The sequence below is a fragment of the Perca fluviatilis genome, chromosome 21 (assembly GCF_010015445.1).
Source record: "Perca fluviatilis chromosome 21, GENO_Pfluv_1.0, whole genome shotgun sequence".
Lineage (NCBI taxonomy): Eukaryota > Metazoa > Chordata > Actinopteri > Perciformes > Percidae > Perca > Perca fluviatilis.
Genome location: NC_053132.1, coordinates 14437466 through 14458952, shown reverse-complemented (window position 1 = coordinate 14458952; position 21487 = coordinate 14437466). Strand labels below are relative to the sequence as shown.

Here is a 21487-nt window from a genome sequence, read left to right as displayed (position 1 = left end):
TACTGTTTTCACATTTTTTTCATTGTTTTTTTTTTTAAAATGTAATAAAAATAGGAATTGTCATGAATCATATCTTTGTTTATTGGGGATTATTTAAAATGACTAACTTTTCTTATGTTAAAGCGCAGCATTTATCCTCAGATTTAATGAAATTAATGCACCACCTAAATAAATGATACCCAGACGGCTACTGGTCTTAGCTTTTATTTTAAAATGAAGGACTGCATTTAAAGGTATTTCCTGCATTACAATGAGTAGTTCAAATCCAATTCAGTGGAATGTAATGCCATTTACCAACTCCTGCTGTTCCAAAATGAGCATCCAACTCCCCCAATCATGTTTAAATCCCCTAACAATACTTTGGGAAACAGATAATGCAAAAAATAAAAATGTCCATACAAAATAAAAGTATGTGTGTGAGGCAAAGCTCTATAAACCAACTACTTTCATCCCTTTTAAGTCACATAACACTTAGGAAAACTATTCAAATATTTGCTCAGTGGCTGATTACTTCAATTAGCAGTACAATGAGTGAACACACACAAAACAACACAAAATTGCATTCAATAAGTATTCTTCCAGCCCTTGTGTATTATTATATGAAGACAGACTAACCACAGGTGGAGATGGACACACTGAAAAAGACGGGAAATGAGAGTAGAGGGCAGGCTGTAGTTTGCCACAGTCAATGGGGCCTCTGTTCAGTGGGCCGATTGCGCCAAGGGTGGGGGAAGAGGAACAGGACTCTAGCCCAGTTCAGTGCCACTGTCACTGGGGAGAGTGTGGGTCAGGTTGTCCTGCATGTGGTTGTGGCGGTAGATAAAGGGAGCAGATGCCCAGTATTTACAGAAGAAAGTGTGTGTGTGTGTGTGTGTGTGTGTGTGTGTGTGTGTGTGTGTGTGTGTGTGTGTGTGTGTGTGTGTGTGTGTGTGTGTGTGTGTGTGTGTGTGTGTGTGTGTGTTTGTTAGTGAACGTTAAGCAGTACTGTTTTGCTTAACAAAAGCAGTAGGTGCTCACAGTTCGAAGTAGGTTGTGAACTCAACACCACATAGTGTTAAAGTCACAGTGAAACCCAAGCCGAGGCATTAACTAATGCAAGCCGAAGGCAGGTGTGCAAGTAGAGGCGGAAAAAAAACACAGCAGGCAATGAGCACAGAGAGGCTGTGTATCCATTTAGTGAATGCAACATAAGCCAAGTGTTTTTTGTTCATTTTTATGTCATGTTATGTTATTTAACCATCCTTATAGAATACCATGTGATGGCTTCTTCATAATGTCATTTCTCTTTGGGATAGAGCACACTGTAACTCATCTTTCTGTTTTTCCTCAGTTCAAATGAAACAATAGCTGCCTGTCAGACACTAAGGCAAATGTCCGGACATGCACACAGGTGAATCACATATCCCCCATCTTTAAGGAATGGTCTCCATGAACCAGTGAGCGATAATGATCTCATAGTCGTATCTGTTGTGTCAGAATTTCTGAAAGTAGTTCCTGTAAACAGATATGTGTTTTAGAAATATGAAGGTCTGGACAGAATGCCTGAACTTGTGTGTTTGGCAGGCTAAAAGTAAATAAAGATAACTTTCCTGGGGTCTGTTTCAGAAAGCAGGTTTAGTGAAAATGAGACAATAATAAAACTTTTTTTTCTCAAAACATGGCATTTCCTTTTGTCGACGATCCCGTTGATGAAGAAGCTGTATTACTTTACAGGGAGTTAAACATACGTCAGGAGCTGATATTGAGGCCCCGACATATAGATGCATTTTACTAGCCTACCTATTCGAGCGGAATCGTTTTTCTTCCCAGTCTATCAGTTATGTAGCCTATATAACCTTATCTGTCCTCATATCACTAACGTCACTCATCGTGGACATGCTCTACATCCCAGCACATTCTTTGTGTCACATTACGTTTTTTTGCAAACAGCAGTTTTCTTTACAATACTGGTGATGCGGAGCATATTAGTAAAGCCACTGTAGCAAAGCACTGAAGAGTGTGACTCGATCGCTCTGAAACGTGTTTTAAAACGTTAAAAAGGAGTTCCACTGTATTGCAGGTGAATGATGTAAACCCTTTGAAATAAAAGATTATGAATTATAATTCCGTTAATGATGGTGCTGCAGCCTCAGAATGGGATTAGTAGGCTTAGGACTTTTTCTCCCGCAGGATTGCACCAAAATGAAATAGATTATAGGTTCAATACTATTTCACCAGTAATATTATACTTCTGATTAAATATGATATCAATACACTATATTGGAAATTACACATTTACTCCAGCAGCAATTTTCTCCCACGCAAATTCTCTCTCTTTTGCAGCAGCCACTGTGTTGCTTTTTTTTAACTAAATACATGTTCAAACTCGCTGAATGTGGCATGAGTATTTCCACCGACCAGTTTGTTTGTGGTTGTTACCATGGTGAATTGTACTATCATGGCTCCATTCATGCTGCCTTTTTATAGTGGTGGTGCATGTGCTTAACTCTGAGTGAACCTACTCTGAGTTGATTGAACCAACTCAAATCAGCTGTTCTGGAACCGAAAACTCAGAGTTTCCCATCTCAGGGTGAATCAACTCAGAGTTCAGGGTTAGACTCAGTTTGTTAAACCTCCTTCCTGAAATGGGACCCCGTGTCCCCTGGACACCGAACAAGACTGTGCTGTCCTTTTGATAGCCTATCACAAATAAAAGAAAGTTGCTCACACAAACAGAACACATTTGTGTGATTGTGGAAAGGATTTCTTCTCAGTATTTCAGGTCAGGCAAATAAAGTCTTACTCTCTAACCTTGTACACTGAGAAAAGATTCTGCCAGAAAATGTTGTGCCATAAATAAAAGCCTGCAGCATGAGCATGAGAGGAAGTCACACCATACATAGAGACATTCGCAGCACAAACGCATTACAAACCAGACCAACAATAACTTTAAGTAGTTACAGCTATAAAATTAGAGAAGTGTGTCTTGGGTTAATATGACTAACCAGTGAAACAAAACAGTATGCTGTTTTTAACTGCATGGTTGAACACTTGCAATTCACAGTGCGTTTCAGAAGCAAATGCCTGCACATATGGGCAGTGTGCAGATCGTTGTTATGATCAATTTAAATGAATTAAACCATGATTTAAATAACTAGTTCCTGCTATTGGATGCCAGTGGTATGGTTAAGTTTCTTACAACTCCACTGCTGTGTGCAGAATAGAGAAACTAAAGCTTGTAATTGCTTTCTGTCTTTATTTAAAATGTTGAATATTTTGTAAGATATATTTTGTCTTCCTGTGTGGTGTGATAACACTGTTTGTGACATCCATACTTTTAGCATAAAAATATTTATTATTTCAACTAATGCCTCAAAATGAATGTGGTAAAAATCAACAGTACATGTATCAAATTCCCCACTTTCCACCACTTGACTCTGCATCTTGTCCACTCCAGCCTGCCGCCACAGCTGAGCTTACAACCAACACCCAGAAAACCTCTTTGCACCCCTGATGGCAGTGCCAGGACCTGTGAAGAGTATCTGGGCTGCTGCAGCTTTCTTCAACTTAATCCTTAGATCTGCATCCAGCCAGACAAGCTCCTTAGTGTTATTTATGGGTCTGTCTGTGTCAGTGGCCCGTGTGCTTGGTGACTTTTACACCCTGCTCTGGCAAATGACAACACAAGCTGCCTGATGGAAACACCTTTTCCATTCATACTGCGGTCCCGTACCGTAGTTAAACATGGTCAAATTTTACACAGGACAGCCGACACAAAAAAATAAGCTCATATTTTATAAGTTTGACACAGTAAATGCAATAAAGTGCTAAATCAATCTAGTTCCCTTAATAAAAACATAAAATTACATTGATTGCAAATAGCAGAAACTAAAATGATGTGGTGTCATATAAGTAGCAACATGAATAGTTCCTACACACAAAATATGGTGATCATGATAAATACTGCACCGCTAAACTTAATCAGCATGTTAGCATAGCTGACATTAGCATTAAGCTCAAAGCGTCACTGTAAACAGCCTCACAGAGCTGCTAGCATGGCTGTAGACTCTTCATGTTATATTATACATACTTAATATCAGCATATGTAATTTGTTAATGTCATGCAATGTGTCATTTAGGTGCACTGCTGCCTTTAGGATCAGCGTGGCACAATGTTAAGCTTCAACGTGAAATCAGATTGATGAAATCTAGTTTCATGTCTGAAAATCACTGTAAGGCCCAGCTCTACTTCAGACATGTCTCAACCTACTTAACTAAGGCCAAGAGTGATTAGTTGCAATTTATATCCAGCTAAGTCTCGTTCATTCTACTCCCTGTAGGCCAATTACACATTTCCACTGCACAAACTAAATTAAAGTAGCAGCAAGCATTAATCAGGGATCATCTTGCTGATGTATAATACAAAAAAATAAAAAATTAGTTATGGTGTACTTGGATCCAAATACCACCACTAGTTTCACATTGCCAAAATAGATTTTTAAAATACAAAAAAAAAAAAAAACGTAAATAAGTCTCTTCATCTTCCTCTCGTTGTATCCTCATACTGTGCATGTACCAGTGTGTGAGTGGCTCATTCTGACTCACAACAGCATCAGCTGACCACCATTTTGTTTAGATTTAAAAAAAAAAAAAAAAAAAAAAGAGAATTGGGGGAAAAAAAGGGATCACGTCAGGAGTAGCAGGCAAGTCTGGAGGAAAGGTTTCAACCTTGTTGGTAGTGTACCAGTGCCAGATTGAACCAGATTACTGTCCTTCCATCAATGGAATACATCAATAATCATTGTTAATTTCTTACCCACCACTGCAGGGCAAGCCTGGAAAAAGTACAAGGGGCATTTCACACACTACAACATCCTAATAACAAGACATTAACAGGTGTGTCTCTTCTGTTAGGATTTATGAGGTGTTGATAAGCAATGGGACTCTGATCGTGACTGAGTATCCTGGAACAAAGTACTCCTGACTTCAGAGAAAAGTATTTTAACAGCAGACAACAGTAAGGAAAAAAACAAGACAGCATTCTGCATCTTCAAATAGTGTTCACCAGGGAGGAATAATAGTTTGGTTGTTATGATTAAATTTAGTTTCTTAATACCTCTTGTACCACTTCAACAACACTGATGACATAATACAAGACCAGAGGGTAGTGAGAAGTTGTTGTTTTTTTAGGAGAGAGGGTGAATGGGTTACTGAGACTAGTGTGTGCCACTTGGCACTGTCCTGGAGAAAGTAACAGCATTATGACAGGCAGCTAAATCCACAGCTGCTGACACACACACACACACACACACACACACACACACACACACACACACACACACACACACACACACACACACACACACACACACACACACACACACACACACACACACACACAAACAGCTGAACAAAGCACAGACTGTCTGACCTGAGACATGGCCCTTGAAACTTCATCACCCTTTACTAGGTTGCATGTGCGTTTGCCGACATAACTGATCAGTTAGTATAAAGTATGATGCAATTTAAACAAGGATAAGCATGTGATGGAAGGTCTGCTGTAAAATGCTAGCATTTTGCATGAGTAAGAGTTGAGAAAGGTTTCCATGTTGAAAAACATCGGCCTTTTTACTCCAATTAATGCAACATCTAATTAAAGGAAGGTAGGCACTATTTTTGGCATTGTTGAGCAAAAATTCGATAAAAATCTTTCAGCATATTGTATTCAAGTGGTCTGAGAGAAAACTAGACTTATGCACCCCCTCTTAGTTTTCAGGCTTCAGAAAATCTAGCCATCACGACACTTTTGCCAATCAAAGGTCATTTCACACACACAGAGAGAGAGAGAGAGAGAGAGAGAGAGAGAGAGAGAGAGAGAGAGAGAGAGAGAGAGAGGGAGAGAGAGAGAGAGAGAGAGAGAGAGAGAGAGAGAGAGAGAGAGAGAGAGCGTTCCTATTGGATGTTTTGCACATGCTTTGCCTGTGTGAGGTTGACGTTTCTCACTGGTTTAAAAAAAAAATAAAAAAAAAAATAACAAAGACTGTGGGATGGGGGTTATGCCATTGATGTATAGACAAGATAAGTTGGTAAAGACTATGTAGACACACCTGTAGTTTAACTTATAGAAAATAATCACAATCCAGTATCAGTAAGAAAAAGTGATTACTTTTTTTTGTTTTTTTTATCTTTCAGCACTACATAATTATAACTAAACCTAACTGGTCCACCTTTGCTGCAAAGCATCTCAGGTTTGCCTCTGTCTCTTCAGGTAAAGCAGGCTGAGTGCTTAAACACTGTGTTAGTGTGAGTACAGGGTGGAGGAAGTGGGATCTGCTGACCGTCTGTACCTTTTATTGAAAATGGTCATCTGATGCCAACAATGAAGCTGCTGCCTCATTATCTGCTTGTCTGACTCTGATGCACGACCAATGTGCCATTCATTCAGATACACTGGAGTGGTAGGCTGGCACGTGCCTGTGCCACACACACACACACACACAGAAGCCTCTGGAGTGGGCTGGATGACAGCTGATGTCTTTTGATACCGATTGTTTGCTGTGCAGCAGTGTTAGTCCTCCCATCCAGAATGCTGAGTCCACTAAAACGCATTCACCTCGAAACAACATCACCAAAACAGGTGACCAGCCAGTGGATGGTTCTGGATATTAAAAACTGTGGGACATCTGTTGCTTTTCTTTTGACCGTCTAGTCTTTCAGCACATGTGACAGGGGGGACGAGGAGGGGGAGAATGAGAAGGCTCTGTATGGCTGACAGTTGTCAACACAACCATCTGTTTAGAGAGTCAGTGGCAGACAGACCCCCTGCAGTATAATGACATAACCAATTTGGATATGACTTCTGTTGTGTATTTTTTTGTATCCTTTGCAAACAATGTAATGAACCACAGTAGTAAGAATACATGGCATAATTAGCTAAAATGATTGAGATCTGAACCAACATAAAACTTTATGCTCTGTGACTGGTAAATAATTTGTCACATTCGTAACAGTATGCACACACAATCGAATGATTTATTTAGGGCGTTCTGCTTGCTTGGTGGTCTAATCCACACAAGTTTTGATTATATGTTTGGTCTATATAAGTCAGTCTTAAAAATGCCTTAAAGCTCATGATTATGTCTTGAAATTGCTTATTTTGTCTGACCAACAGTCCACAACCCAAATATATTCAGTTAACATCACATAGGACAAAGAAAGTAGCAAAGCCTACTATTAGAAAGCTTAAACTAGGAAATGTTTTTTGCTTCAAAAATACTTAAGTTGTGAATAGTTTATCAAAATATTCTGTCAAGTGACTAATTGCGACTAAATGTTTCAGCTCTCATCCACATACTATATAATGTTCTGGATTCAATGCAGCCTGGGGAACTTTGTTGCATGCCAGCCATCCCAACCTCCCAGTTTCTGCAGTTACAGTAATCTGACATTTTTATCTATATACTAAATCCTCCTCATAAACTCTAAATATATAAAATGTATTTAAAGTGGAGTACCACATTGTGCTCTTATGTTATTGCTCCAAACAACAAGTAAAAGGCAGGACAGTGGAGAGAGCAGTCTGGCTTTAAGTGCATTTCAACCAGATGAGGCAGCACTACGTGGCCTCAGCCAGCTGGATAAAAAGAACACATCTGGCGGAGCTGAGTCAAATGCCTACAGATGCCAAAACTCTGTTGAAATATTTGGCAAAGCCGTTCCGTTCCTCTCAAACATGCAAACAGTAAACACATACACAGAGATGGTTGAAAGAGCACGCAGACATACAGTACTGTACACTAACATGCAAGCTCTGCATTTCAATACAAACAATCACTGTAGTGGAAACAAAGCCTATTTTGTCGCCATCAATTCAAATAGCTTACATAAAAGAGATTTATTTAAAATAGCCCAAACAGAATGCTGAGTTGTGTGATTAGGGTAATGTATCAGTTTGTGAATGTATTAGACCAATATCGTCCTTTCCTTATATACAGACAGAAAACACTGTTCACAAACTGCTCCAAACAGCTCTATCGTAGTCCAGCCTTTACTTCCGTGACGAACGTGCGTCACTTTGTAACACACGTTATAATGCTCGCCTAACTGCTCGCGTGCCACACCTTCATACTCTGCTTCTGACTGGGTGGTAGTCCTTACCTAGCTACTGCACATGTGTGACTCCCAACAAAGATGGAAAAGAAGTGAGAAGCCTCACTCTGTAGCTAAAACAGATACCTCAACACACAGGGTGAAAAGAGGAGCTGCAGCAATGTGCAGTACAACAAAAATATGGTGTTTTTTAAAAATTAAACCACATAAACCTATTCTGATATAACCTCTAAATACAATTATGAACCTGAAAAGGAGCATAATATGAGAAAAAAAAATACTTAACAGAAAAAAAAAAAAAAAATAAAAAAAAAAATTTTTTTTTATTTTTTTAATGATGAAATTATCTTTAATTTAAGATTACTTTAGCTATTATTTCTGTCATACACATCAGTTATGAAATGATAACATAACATATTTTAACAACTAACTGTTTAGGTAATAAGTAAGTCAGCTTTCACCAGTTATTTTAAACTTTAAAATAATGTGGTTTAAACAATACAATTAAAGGAATAGTATAACATTTTGGGAACTACAGTATTGTTTCTTGCCCAGATGAGAGTGAATCTACAGCCAGCCGCTGGTTAGCTTAGTCTCTCAAAGAATTCATTTAAAAATACTACTGTTGGTTTATAAAGCACTGAATGGTTTAGGGCCAAAATACATTTCTGATCTGCTGCTTCATTATGAACCACCCAGACCTCTCAGGTCGTCTGGGACAGCTCTGCTTTCTGTCCCCAGAGTCCAAACTAAACAGGGGGAAGCAGCGTTCAGTTTTTATGCTCCACATATGTGGAACAAACTCCCAGAAAATTGCAGATCTGCTGCAACTCTCAGGGCTAGATTTATCAAGCCGTTTGCGCCTGTTTCCAGGTGCTAATTGGTCGCAAAGACGGACATAACCGATGCGGGCTATTTACAAACAGGGCGCACTTGGGTAAAATCGCAGATTGTCTGCCACATGAGCGAGAAGAGACAAGTTGCGCTTTCAATATGCGTTCGTGGGAGGGTCGTGGGGAAAGTGGGAGTTTCACCCAAAAAGGTGGGAGGATAAGCGCAAAGTCCCCCTAATTATATATTCCGTGGTATTTACAAAGACTGTCAGTAAGAGCGCCTCTATTCTGCGGGGAAATTCTCCGCCTCTTAAAAGCAGGTCTAAACCAGCCGCAATCGAGTTTCCTCGTAGACCTTTATGCCGCTGGTGAAATGGCAACAGTAATTTGAACAAGAAGAAGACATAGGCGAGGCTGAAAATATTTTTAACACAAGAATCACACTTTGTCAGTGAACACAACATCATTTAGCGTTACAGATCAAGCAGCCATGCAATATTAGAGTTACTGGAAGAAATCAGCGTTCACATCCCATTCCACCAGTTGTTAAACTCCTCGCTACATTACAAATATTGGCATTAGGATCATTTCAAACAGTCATAGCATCAGCAGTGGGAATATCGCAGTCTGCACTCAGCCATATCATAGCACAAGTACCGCTTTGCTACAGCGCAATTTACGGTCTAGTGGGCGGAGAAAGACGCTGATTGGCTGATGGGTGTCAGGGTTGATAAATACTACGCAAAATGTGGAAGCATAGCGTGCACTATTACCGAACTCGCATAAACAGACGCAGCGCAAACTGCGCTAGTGTTAGTAAATTAGGCCCTCAGTTCTTTTAAATCAAGGCTGAAGACTTTTTTTTTTCTTTTTTTAGGTACTTGTTCATTTCTTGCACTGTAACTTTTATTCTTGTATGTCATACCAGTCTTATTTTATTTTAGCTGTTTCTACATTCTCTTTAACAAATGTTTGTAATTGTTTTTACCTGCTCTTTTTGTAAAGCACTTTGAATTGCCTTGTTGCTATACAAATAAAGCTGCCTTGCCTTAGCGGAGCTGAGCATAAGGATTGGAAACAGCTCTGTCCAAAAGGTAACAAAATCAGACTACCAACACCCCTGAAACTCACCAATAAACAAGTATCTTTTTACATTTGAAACATATGGCACCGTGGGAGGGTTTTCGAAATACAATACCATTATAGAACAATCCCTGGCAAACAATGAGCTGAGTCAGGGCAGCAAATCAGTCATCTTCCACACCTCTGTACTTCCTGTCTTGTTTGCATCTTATCTGGACAAAAACTTTGATTTTAGAAACAGCAAAATGTGTTTCTACTGTCTTATTTACATCTATACTAGTTGAAATACTTCTCCTGATCATCTGTAACTTTTCTAACAGTAGAGAGAACATTGCAAGATGTGTTCCTGCTGCTCCATGAACGTAGGGGAAAACCCTGGGTGGGTCATTGGAAAAAAATACTCTTTTTTTTTGGCTCATTCATAGCTCTAAATCCACCTTCATATTTTATTCACTTTGCATCTCTGCAGTTTGGTGAGCACACAGGCATCCCTCAAAAGGAATGTGCAATTTTTCAGACTTTCATTTCATATTTTTTTCTTTTCTTTGACTCCTTTTGTACATATTTGTTTCTCCATTTTTCTTTCTCAAGATTGCATGTGTTGAAAAAGAATGGCTTTTAAGACACACGCACACATATACACAAACACTGGGTGGAACTGCTTGGCTGCATAAACATTTCCACAGCAAGGAGGAGAGGTCAGATGTCTGAGCTCAGAGGGCAGAGACTGCGTTGTCACGGATACAGAGATCTTTTTGGATGGAGGAAGGTTTTCCCTGAGAGAACCCCAGAGGTGCCCGGTGATATGCCGCCCCCTTAAAACATGGCTGAGCCCTAATAGTTTGCATATGAGCGGTTACATAACTGATCTCTCCCTTGGAATCACATCATGATATGCCTGCAGAAACAGGATCAATTTAATGGAGGGTGAAATAAGTGTGCTCGTTTCAGGGAAATCCATCCAAACACTAAATTCTCACATCTTCTTCCCAGACATTTAAACAATTCAGAGTGAATTGAGGACAATGACAAGAGAATGCCAAGATGGCAAACCCTAGTCGGATTTGATGAGTTTTGTGATTCAACTCTTGGGACAGCTCACTGGGACTGGCCTGGAATAATCTACGTAATACCAGCTCCATATGAATTCAGCAAGAGACCAAACATTGCAGTGCCGGCACAATCTATCTTGAAATGGTCACATATGTAACAAACAAACGTGAGAAAACAAACTTGAATTGCTCTCAGTTTCAGATATAATTGTTCTACACGATTAAAGGTTATAAGGGCGTAAAAGTTCAACAGAAGTCAATAAGGTCCATAAAAATGCAGTCCACAGAAATACTACATATTACCACCATTACATTTTTATAATATCATAAAACTGCTATTTATCTTATGTGTCATAGGTACCAAGATACTCAAGACACTCACTTTATTTGTAGAAGGATGTTAGCAAGAGCAAAGTCCAGCTTCATGTCTCAAGTCTCTGACAAGTAAACGGCCAAGTATCTCAGTATGTATGTTGCAGAATATCAAATATTGTAAGGTGGCCAAAGGATCATTAGCTCATGGCATTTATGCGCCTTTTATGTCTATCAAAGCAATTTTCTTCTCATCTACCCAGTACCATGTTAACCCTGACAGTACAAGCTAACTAAGTGGGCAAAATACTGAGAATTGATTAAATGCTTTTCTGTTTTAGTCTGTCTTCTTATCTCTCTCTCTGTCTTCATGGCTTTTTGTCTCAGTCTGTCCGTCTAGTCCAATCTTAAGAAGCCTCACTATTTTGTCTATGAAAACAAGATAAAGTTGTGGATTCAGCTCATTTTTAATCCCGGCATGTTCTCATTCAATGCGTTTCCTTTTTATTTTCATGACTATTTACATTGTAGATTCTCACTGAAGGCATCAAAACTATGAATGAACACATATGGAATTATATACTTAACAAAAAAGTGTGAAATAACTGAAAACATGTCTTATATTTTAGATTCTTCAAAGTAGCCACCCTTTGCTTTTTTTATTAATAAGGGAAACAATTCCACTAATTAACCCTGACAAAGCACACCTGTGAAGTGAAAACCATTTCAGGTGACTACCTCATGAAGCTCATTGAGAGAACACCAAGGGTTTGCAGAGTTATCAAAAAAAGACATGTTTTCAGTTATTTCATACTTTTTTGTTAAGTACATAATTCCATATGTGTTCATTCATAGTTTTGATGCCTTCAGTGAGAATCTACAAAGTAAATAGTCATGAAAATAAGAAAACACATTAAATGAGAAGGTGTGTCCAAACTTTTGGCCTGTACTGTATGTATGTATGTATGTATGTATGTATGTATGTATGTATGTATGTATGTATGTATGTATGTATGTATATATAAAAAACCAAAAACTCTTCTCCATTCTCTCCAATACCCTGAATCATATGATTAACTTAGTAAGCTTAGAGCTAAAATTTAAAGTCCACGTGTCAGCGAAGCATTACTATGCTGAAATATCACAGTATAAGTGATTAATTATATGCATGCTTCACTCCATTCTTTGCAGCTTCTGCTCATACCAGCACTAAACTCATCTTTCCCCTCTTTCAGATCCAGTTCAAATCAAATTAATTCTCCTGCCTTTTCCTGCCTATTCAGCTAAGCAAACTTATACTGTGCTGCCAGCAAAGAGTGTAAGGAATGTCGTTTTTTTAATGTCTGAGAAATACCTTCTCTCTGAAGTGATGGCGTATTACATAATAGGATGAAAATTTGAATTTTCCTGTTTTTACCATGCATCAAAGTTACTTTTATTAGTGCTATTTTGCTCCGCTTCACATTCTGTTCTTCTGCTGTAGCTTAGAGTGCCTTAGATTGGTTGCAATTAATCACATCACAATGATAAATCGGTTATAATATACACAATGTCTCTCTGGATTCATGGGGACAGCTACTACATAGTGTTTGTGACATGTAACGCATGCAAACTGACACAAACATATTACGTTTCTTTGTCACCAAGTGCTGATATAGGACCCTGTTGCAAGTGTTAAATAATTCAGTGTGTGGGTGTTTATTTGCATCCCAAATCCTGACTATGCACTAAACACAAAAGCATGACAACAGAAGAGAAAACAAAAAGATATCCTTGATTAAGGGGGATAGTAGGTTTGCCAGGTATGACTCAGAAGAAGGAAAAGGTAAAACACACCGTCATGCATAATCCTGGTACGCATGACTGGACAAGTTACAACAGTTTAACAGGTTGGATCCCTGCAGGCAAACAAATAAATTAAGGCTTTACGGTGGGTGCCAGTGCTAAAGCACTGTAACTCCTACTGCAGCAGAAGAGCAGAAACTAAACTGGTGTTGGTGGAGTAAAAATACAGTTAGATGTGGATGGTTTGAAGACATGCATTCAAGGATTCAATGCATGGAATATATGGATTAAAAATGAGTATAATTAAAACATCCACTCCCTTTGTTTATGAACATGCACATGTGGAACAGAACATAATAACAAACATGGAGGATGATGATTACTGTAACTGAGATTCAAACAATAATGGAACAAGCGGAATCCAAGGATTTTACACTTTATAGAACAAACCAAAGCTCCATGACTAAAGCTGTGTAAATGCTGCCATGGCAAAGGCACATATGTATTGTGCCATAAAGAAAGAATGTGGGCATATTATGGCTCAACACACAGTACATAGATAAATGCTGAGGAAGAATAAGGGAGGCAATCTGTTAACCGACTCTGAAAATGTGCCCGTCTGGTCTCTTCTGACAGATGTAACCGCTAAAAACACTCGGCACTTATGATACTGAATGGCTTTGGCTCTTTTGACAGTGAGCATCATGTTTTGTTGATTCCTCCTGAGATAATTATGATTATAATCTATCTTTTGCCTTTAATTACATAATTATGTTTGAAAAAGTCAGTACTATACAAATGTTGATGTGATTGCCATCTTTAGCGGATTACTTTTGGTCCATACTACAGTCCATTTTTGCAGCACACTCCAAGTCTGTTCCAATAAATCTAGATAGCTGACTCAGTTTAAGTCATAAACTGGACATAATTCAGCTTCAGACTCTTTGTGCCAAGTGGCTGAGTCAACTACATGACAGACCTACAGACTCCTGTCAGAGCTTGAAAGTTACAGACCCTACACATAGTGTATAACATACACTATGGTTAGTTTCTCTCTCTATAAAATACAATTGGTGTTATGTTTGTATCAACACTTATTCGGCCTTTATTTTAATTTTGCATCTTGTTTTGTATTTCATTTGCCAAATAAAAATGAAAACAGACATTCCTGTCTGGTCATTTTATCCTTTAAGCCATAGAACACACCCCTAACTGATTGTAATAGTTATACACTGTCGTGTCATCAAACAGAAGAAAACCGAATAAAACAATAGACCAGAGCAGAACATGATAGAATAGAACAGAATGTTATAAAACAGAAAATAATAAAACACAACAGAGATTAAATCAGAGTAGAGCAAATAGATTAGGATATCAGTGTGCTTGTGACCATGTGCATGTGTGACCAGAATATTCCCTCAGTGTGTGTGTGTGTGTGTGTGTGTGTGTGTGTGTGTGTGTGTGTGTGTGTGTGTGTGTGTGTGTGTGTGTGTGTGTGTGTGTGTGTGTCTTTCACATGGTGGAACAACTGACAGCAGCGGCCACAGGTGACAGACAGACAGCGGGGGGATTATTTGGTCTGCAGCACTTGTGTTCACTGCCACCATCAGTCATTCAGCTCACGTCATTAGTCAGTTAGCCTAATAGCTCTGTATTCACACTGCCTGCACTAAGGATACATCCTGATCAAAGTACGCCCAAATGACTGTCAGCACCTGACAATAAAAGTACAAAGCTTTTCAAATAAGTATAATAGAGGAAAATGCCGCGTTATTACTAGTACTACTAGAGTAGCGAATAGACGTAAAAGCATATCCCTGTGTTAAACTTGTATCTCTAACGTTACTCATCCATATCATGATTTTTCTAGTTCGTCTGGCGCTGTATACGAAGCAAAGGCCTTGTTTTTTGTGGTGCTTTTCTTACCTATAGTGTCTGAACGTCCTGTGGAAAATGTGGGATCAGGCCAGTCAGACAAGACATCCAACTTCTTCAGCCTGGTGATGTGGTGGTGTTGGCGGAGTTGCTTTTTCTCCGCGACTCAACTTTTTGGAGCGGCTACACTTCCCACAGCTTTGCAGTTCTGCACAGAGTCATTATGCCCGGAAATAAATGCCTTCTTTTAGCGTGATGGTCAAGAAAGCATGTTGACAGTAGAAAGTGTCACGGTGGTCCTGGCTCTGTCTCGGTAGAATCAGCTGTCATCACATTAGAAACGGGAGTAGCCGTGTCGCTTTGCGCCTCTCCCCATGCCTACATACAACAACGCCACCCACTTTTTCCATAGAGACCCGTAGCTGGCTCGGCTGATGCCTGACTGAAAAGAAAAGAAAGTGGTCCAACAGTACAGGAGGACCTGACTGATTTCACAATAGCTTCAATTTAACTTAACAAAATGACAAACTGCAGGATTGTTTACCTCCACACTGTTATTTCTCAATAAAACATAGACTTGTGCAGTTACTCTATGTGGCACTAGTCCAACCAGGAGTAAATGTAACTTAATTTACTCAAGTAGTATGCAGAAAAGTACAAATCTGTACTTTAGAGGGAAGTATAGGCTACGTTTTACTCCATTACATTTATCTGACAACTAGTTTGGTTACTGTGCAAATGATCAGTGTATAAAATATGATTTTATAGAAGATTTTAGTATAGATTAAACTTCCCATTAGAATATGCAATTTAAACAGCTACAACATTAAAATGCTGCTTAAATCACTTATATTGATCAAATAATATAATATATAGTATGACATTCACAGAGGCCATTTTTACTTTGGACATATGAGCTAACTAATGGTTATTTGCATTATCAGTCCTTGTGCTGAAACTAACAAACTTTACTCATTTTGCTATCATATTAGACAAGGAAGCTCAGAATTAAAAAGCTACTACTATACTGTAAGCCAACGTTTTCTCTCGAAAAATTACTTTAACAATGAATTGTGTATCGTAAAATTGTTGCAGATTAATTTTCTGTTGATCGATCGATTATTTCAGCTCTACTTTTGATATTTAAAGTACATATGTGTATATGATGTACTTTTACTTAAGTAACACTTGAATGTATGACTTTTACTTGTAGTTGAGTGTTTTTAGATTGTGGTATTATTACGTTTAGGATCAGAGCACTTCTTTTGTCCCTGCTAATAACAAATAAATCCTTTAAGAAAGCAAACCCTCATTATAAATCAGGTTATGTGGTCAGGAGTGCATCTGTTTAATGAGTTTTAGGAACCCTTGACACAGTTGAGTGGACCTCCACAACCTGGGAGTTTATTAAAATGTTAAAATACTTAAGAGTAATATACCTAATCATGGTGTCAGTAAACTCCTATAGGATATAGGACTTTTTAAATGTTTTTGAATCCCTAATGAATCAGAGTGGACCTAGAAACTGCAATTCTATGAAACAAATGTCATTATACATCTTTAAAATCAATATACAACTTTTTACTTAACCTGGGTGTCAGCAATCTCTTAAATAAATGCAAAATTGATAGTCATGTCAGCTTCAAGAGGTTAGAACAAACTAGTACAAATTATACATTTGGTAAAATGATTTCAAGGGCGTGTTTATCTTTCATTTACCAGATTGATTACAGTGTTCTAAGAACCCGTTCATGAGAATGCGTTGCAGCATGATAATCTTACATGAACCAACTTCCATAATAATAATGAAGTTATCTATTGCATGTACATTCCATGTGATGAGAAAACAACATGTCCTTTTTTGTGGCAGAGAATGTACCAAAATCAACCCAAACATTTCCTCAATTCATTAGCTCAATCCTGTGCAAGTCAGCATATGTTTGGGCTGTCCCCTCTACCCAGACCAAACACTGTTCACAGCAGTTTTAGTAAGTATCATCTAAGTTTGCTTCTGTTCAAATTGCTCAGCATGAAAAAATAGAAATAGGTAATGTGATGTTGAAAAGTTGATGTTTTCTGACACCCAGTAGGAGGGTGTGACCAGTAGGCTACTCTGTTTTGTGGCCTCCCTCTCAAACTGCAGCTCTTTCATTTGGAATCATTAAGACAATGAAAACCTTTTTTTAGAGAGAGAAAATAAGAGTCCTTGCATGAGGGATTATACGTTTGGTAACCCTTTTTTCAGCCATGGCCATTGTGTGTTGTGGTGTGAAACCCTAAATCTAGTTTTTTTTGCTGTGTCTGCAGTAAACGACAGCTTCCTCATTATGTGATCTTGCATGTGCAGAACAATAGCAGGAAACAGAGTCAATTGGATGCTTTTGCCTTCAAGTGTTGGCACGGAAAAGGAAAAAGATACAAGAGAGAGGTCACACAAAAACACACATGAAAACAGGCTTAGTCACAAACACACATACAGTACCTGCATGCTCTAATATACAAACGGACACAAATACAGATTAGCTTCATCATAACCACACAGTGTCATGTATAACCGAAATCTGACACAAAAAATTACTAAATTACTGCTGGTATCACTCTACAACTTTCAGGAATGTATGAAAGGCAGACTCTTGATATTGTTTGAGGGAGTTATGTTGTTTTTTTTTCCATAAAAATGTAATACAGCTAATTTTATAACACATGCTATGTCAGTGTACAACTTTTTTGTGTGTGTTAACCTATACATGTTACTATAATATTCAGAACAAGACTAGAAAAAGGTTTAACTTGCTAATGGAAAGCCATCAACCTCCATCAACCTTCACAATCTTCAATGGATTAATGGCCATCTTAAAAAAAACAAGGATTTCAACTTCTGAACTGAGACAGCGCTACACTTCTTCTTTTTTATAGCCTAATCGAATAAGGTTACACAGTCAATGGCAACATGTCAGAATTCAACACTTCTTCCAAATTTGGCATATCAATACATTGTCATTTAAAAAACTAACCAAGTCTTGCCTTAATGTAGCAAGCTGCACACTTCTTTTTGGCATCATAAGCATAAATAATTTCTTCCGCTTTGACTTTTTCTATAAGGTCACTCTCCACGTGTAGCAGGCTCAGTGTTGAAAAATATAATTTATGCCATTGTTGCCATATATTTTATGTAGCCTGATTATTTTTTTAGTCTGCTCCCGAATCACCCATTCCCTGTTACCCTTTCCCCTTTCCCGAGGCCAATGTGTGGCTAATAATATATCATGTTTATAAAAAAGTATTAAAATTATGAATGAACACTCAGAATGTTTTTTCGGAATGAGACAGATGCCGCCAGATTATTAGCTACCTTAGCTCAGCCGTCTGAACAACAATCATAAATAAAATAGCAATTTGGCATATTTAAACAAAATCAACAGCAATCACAAACTGTCTTACGCCTTAGGACCTTAACGAAGGTAAAGTCAGAAGATATATGATGAAAATCATAAAAATAACAGTTTATATATAGGCTATATAATAATATATATAATATACGGTAGCTCGGGAGCTAGCTAGCCTTAGTGACAGTTGCGTCCACTTGTTACCTAAAATGAACATCAATTCACTCAAAAAATGCCAACAAATCAACTATTATGGGTATTCTACTAACGTTAAAACAAATATGACGGTGCTTGAGTGACATTTACCCATTACAGAATAAATAATTCAGTGATTTGGCTGGTCTTCATAGCTTTGCTGGGGTTATTGCCAACTAGCTAAAGAACAGAGCGCCAGCCCACACAGTGAGATCATGGTGCCTTTGACTCAAATCGGAATATTTATTTTATTGGGGGTATCTGCAAAGATACTTAATAAATAAAGAACTTCTATTTCGGATTTTTATCAGAAACTGCTTTATTGGCCAAGTATGTGTAAACACAAGGGAATTTGAGTCTGGCTTTTTGTTGCTTTCGACACAGAAACAGACATAATGTTACGCCAATGACGCCTAGGTGTGGCGGCGTACTTACCGTAACTACAATGTACACTGGCAACGGTGTAGTCTATCCACACTTTAGAGTCATACGACATTCTCCTTCGGTAGGTTATCCGTGGCACAATCCACTCGCCATATCCATATTTGCAGCATGGAGTATTTGGGTAGGCTTGACTGTAGGGCATCTTTTGCGAACCTTGCTTAGGCTTTTAATTAAAGCCATAGTGCGTAGTTTCTGCCGCCCCCATGAGGAATTCTAGGTAATGACAACAAAACTGTTGGCGCGTCCACATGATACAAGCCTTCCACCACGCAGTTGCTAGTAGAAGAGGAGCTAGTAGCCAAGGAGGACACAGAGGATTAAAAAAAACCATGATGGACTAAATATATATATATATATATATATATATATATATATATACAGAATATTTGTCACTGTCCAATGAAAACCATGTATCGCCAAAATGTCAACTTTTCCTGAACGAGCCTACAAAAAATAACCTTGTTTTAAGCTTACATTTCTAGATTATTCATTTTTAGAGTGCTTGTTCTGTAAATTCCGATAAGTCAGTTTAGGAGATGTCTGGCACTGTTGGACCACTGGTGGGCTTCATTGACGCCACATATGGCCAACTAAGTGTGCACATACACACACACGTACGCACCCATACTACCGCTGAGAACCCTCCAGATCAGTGACTCTGTATGAAATGCTGGCTTTGTCTTCTCTCACAGTGGCCACTTTCATTCAGGGCCAGTATGTGGGTCTGTTGTTGTCTTTCAGTATTTGCTGCCAGTTGATCGTCGCTATAATGCTCTGTAGGCAGAGAATACATTGGCTGTCGTACAATCGTTTGTAGTGTTTGCTCTGAGAAACATCAGCCTGTGACAGAGTGTTGGAGTAGGCAGAAAATGAAAGTTATTGTACTGATTTATTGTAGTTACTGGACTCATAGCTGAGATGATGTCAGTAAGTGAATGACTTATGATTATTATGACTCAGTTTAATTGAGACAGTGTGATTGAAGTTACATGACTAATGTCAGATTTCTTACAGTTCTTTCAGTTTTATATTACCAATGGCTCCTCTGACATTACTCTGCTTAAAGTTCATTCATTCTAAAACACAAATCTATAATATTCTGCTGCTGAATTTATTATATGCTACTCTAGTTATGGCTGGTAGCCGAGAATTAACATAGCCACTCAAATAAATTGGGAGACACAAAACATTAGAAGGCAAAAAAAAAAATTAATAAAGTTTTTATATTATTTAATGTATTATTATTATTATTATTATTATTATTATTATTATTATTATTATTATTATTATCTATAGCAAATGAGCAACAGTAGCACATCAGTTGTATTTGGCCTGGAAAATGCAGGTTGATTGTCTTGTGTAAATAGTTTGGGCTTAAAATGTGTTTAAACTTCATCTTAAGAATAGAAATTCCACACTATATTATTAGTGTTACTCCATGTTTGTTTGTGTCATAAATTGTGCCCAGTGAAGTGTGCTTTTTCCCTTTCCTGTTCGTCAGAGAGAGGCTATTGTTGTATTCTGTGGTGTTTGTGAATGGCACAGGAAAACAAGTTGAGAGATCTCTTGTTTAAAAGTCCCAGTCCACTCTCAACAGAGTCCAGTTTGACAGAGTCCAGCTCGATTTTAGTTTGGACTATACTTGACTTACTTATTCTCTGGGCATGGAACCATACTGTGAAAATACAGGGTCACATGAATTTTCTGTCAAACAAGTAAACTGTATTTAAATAGCACACTTTCCACATAAGGATACATCAGGATTTGACAAATCAAATAACACGATTATACTACAGAAACACATTTATAAATCCAAACCAAGAGTTCCTCAATTTAGCATTGTGCATTGTTCTAACAGACGTCATCCTGTCCTTTGCTGCCACCTCCAGGGAGCTGAAGCTTAGTCTTGTTCTGTATGTATCATCTGCCTTCCCAGCTCATAACAAAGGTAGCAGTGTAGTGATCAGCAGTACACAACAATGTTTCTTGTTAGTAATGAGCGTAATTAAAAGAAGTTGCAGGACTGCACCACTAGGAAAACAGTGGGTTCTGATTAGTGTTCCCAGATCCTTGGATGATGGAATCGGCTCAGCAGATAAAGGAAAGTGAAAATCTGCATTTTTGGTTTAGTCATATGACAGTGGGCGGCTGTGGCTCAGGAGGTAGAGCGAGTTGTCCACTGATTTCAGGGTTGGTTTGATCCCCGTCTATCCGGTCCACATGTTGAAGCGTTCTTGGGCAAGACACCAGTGGTTGGCCATCACCTTGCATAGTAGCTTGCTGCTGTGTGAATGAGAGGCAGAATTGTACAGCCCTTTGGATAAAATTAAATTGAAATGCAGTCCAATTTACCATAGTGTTAATGCTCACTGGATAAAAACTTTGCTAATTGATCAATGTGACAAATCCCATAATGTGCAATCAAATTACGGTA

General features: G+C 38.3%; 1 protein-coding gene across 2 annotated transcripts in view; it reads right to left on the bottom strand.

Annotated features, from left to right (window-relative positions):
• The window catches only part of LOC120550964 (dynamin binding protein), a 54911-nt gene extending 39471 nt beyond the window's left edge, over positions 1-15440 (bottom strand). Inside the window, exon 1 of one of the 2 annotated variants that reach the window (XM_039787980.1) lies at positions 15080-15440. The gene's annotated coding sequence lies outside the window, so the exon portion shown is untranslated. The remainder of the gene's footprint in view (positions 1-15079) is intronic. The other variant, XM_039787978.1, reaches the window with a different exon arrangement.
• Between the last annotated feature and the right edge of the window lie 6047 nt (positions 15441-21487).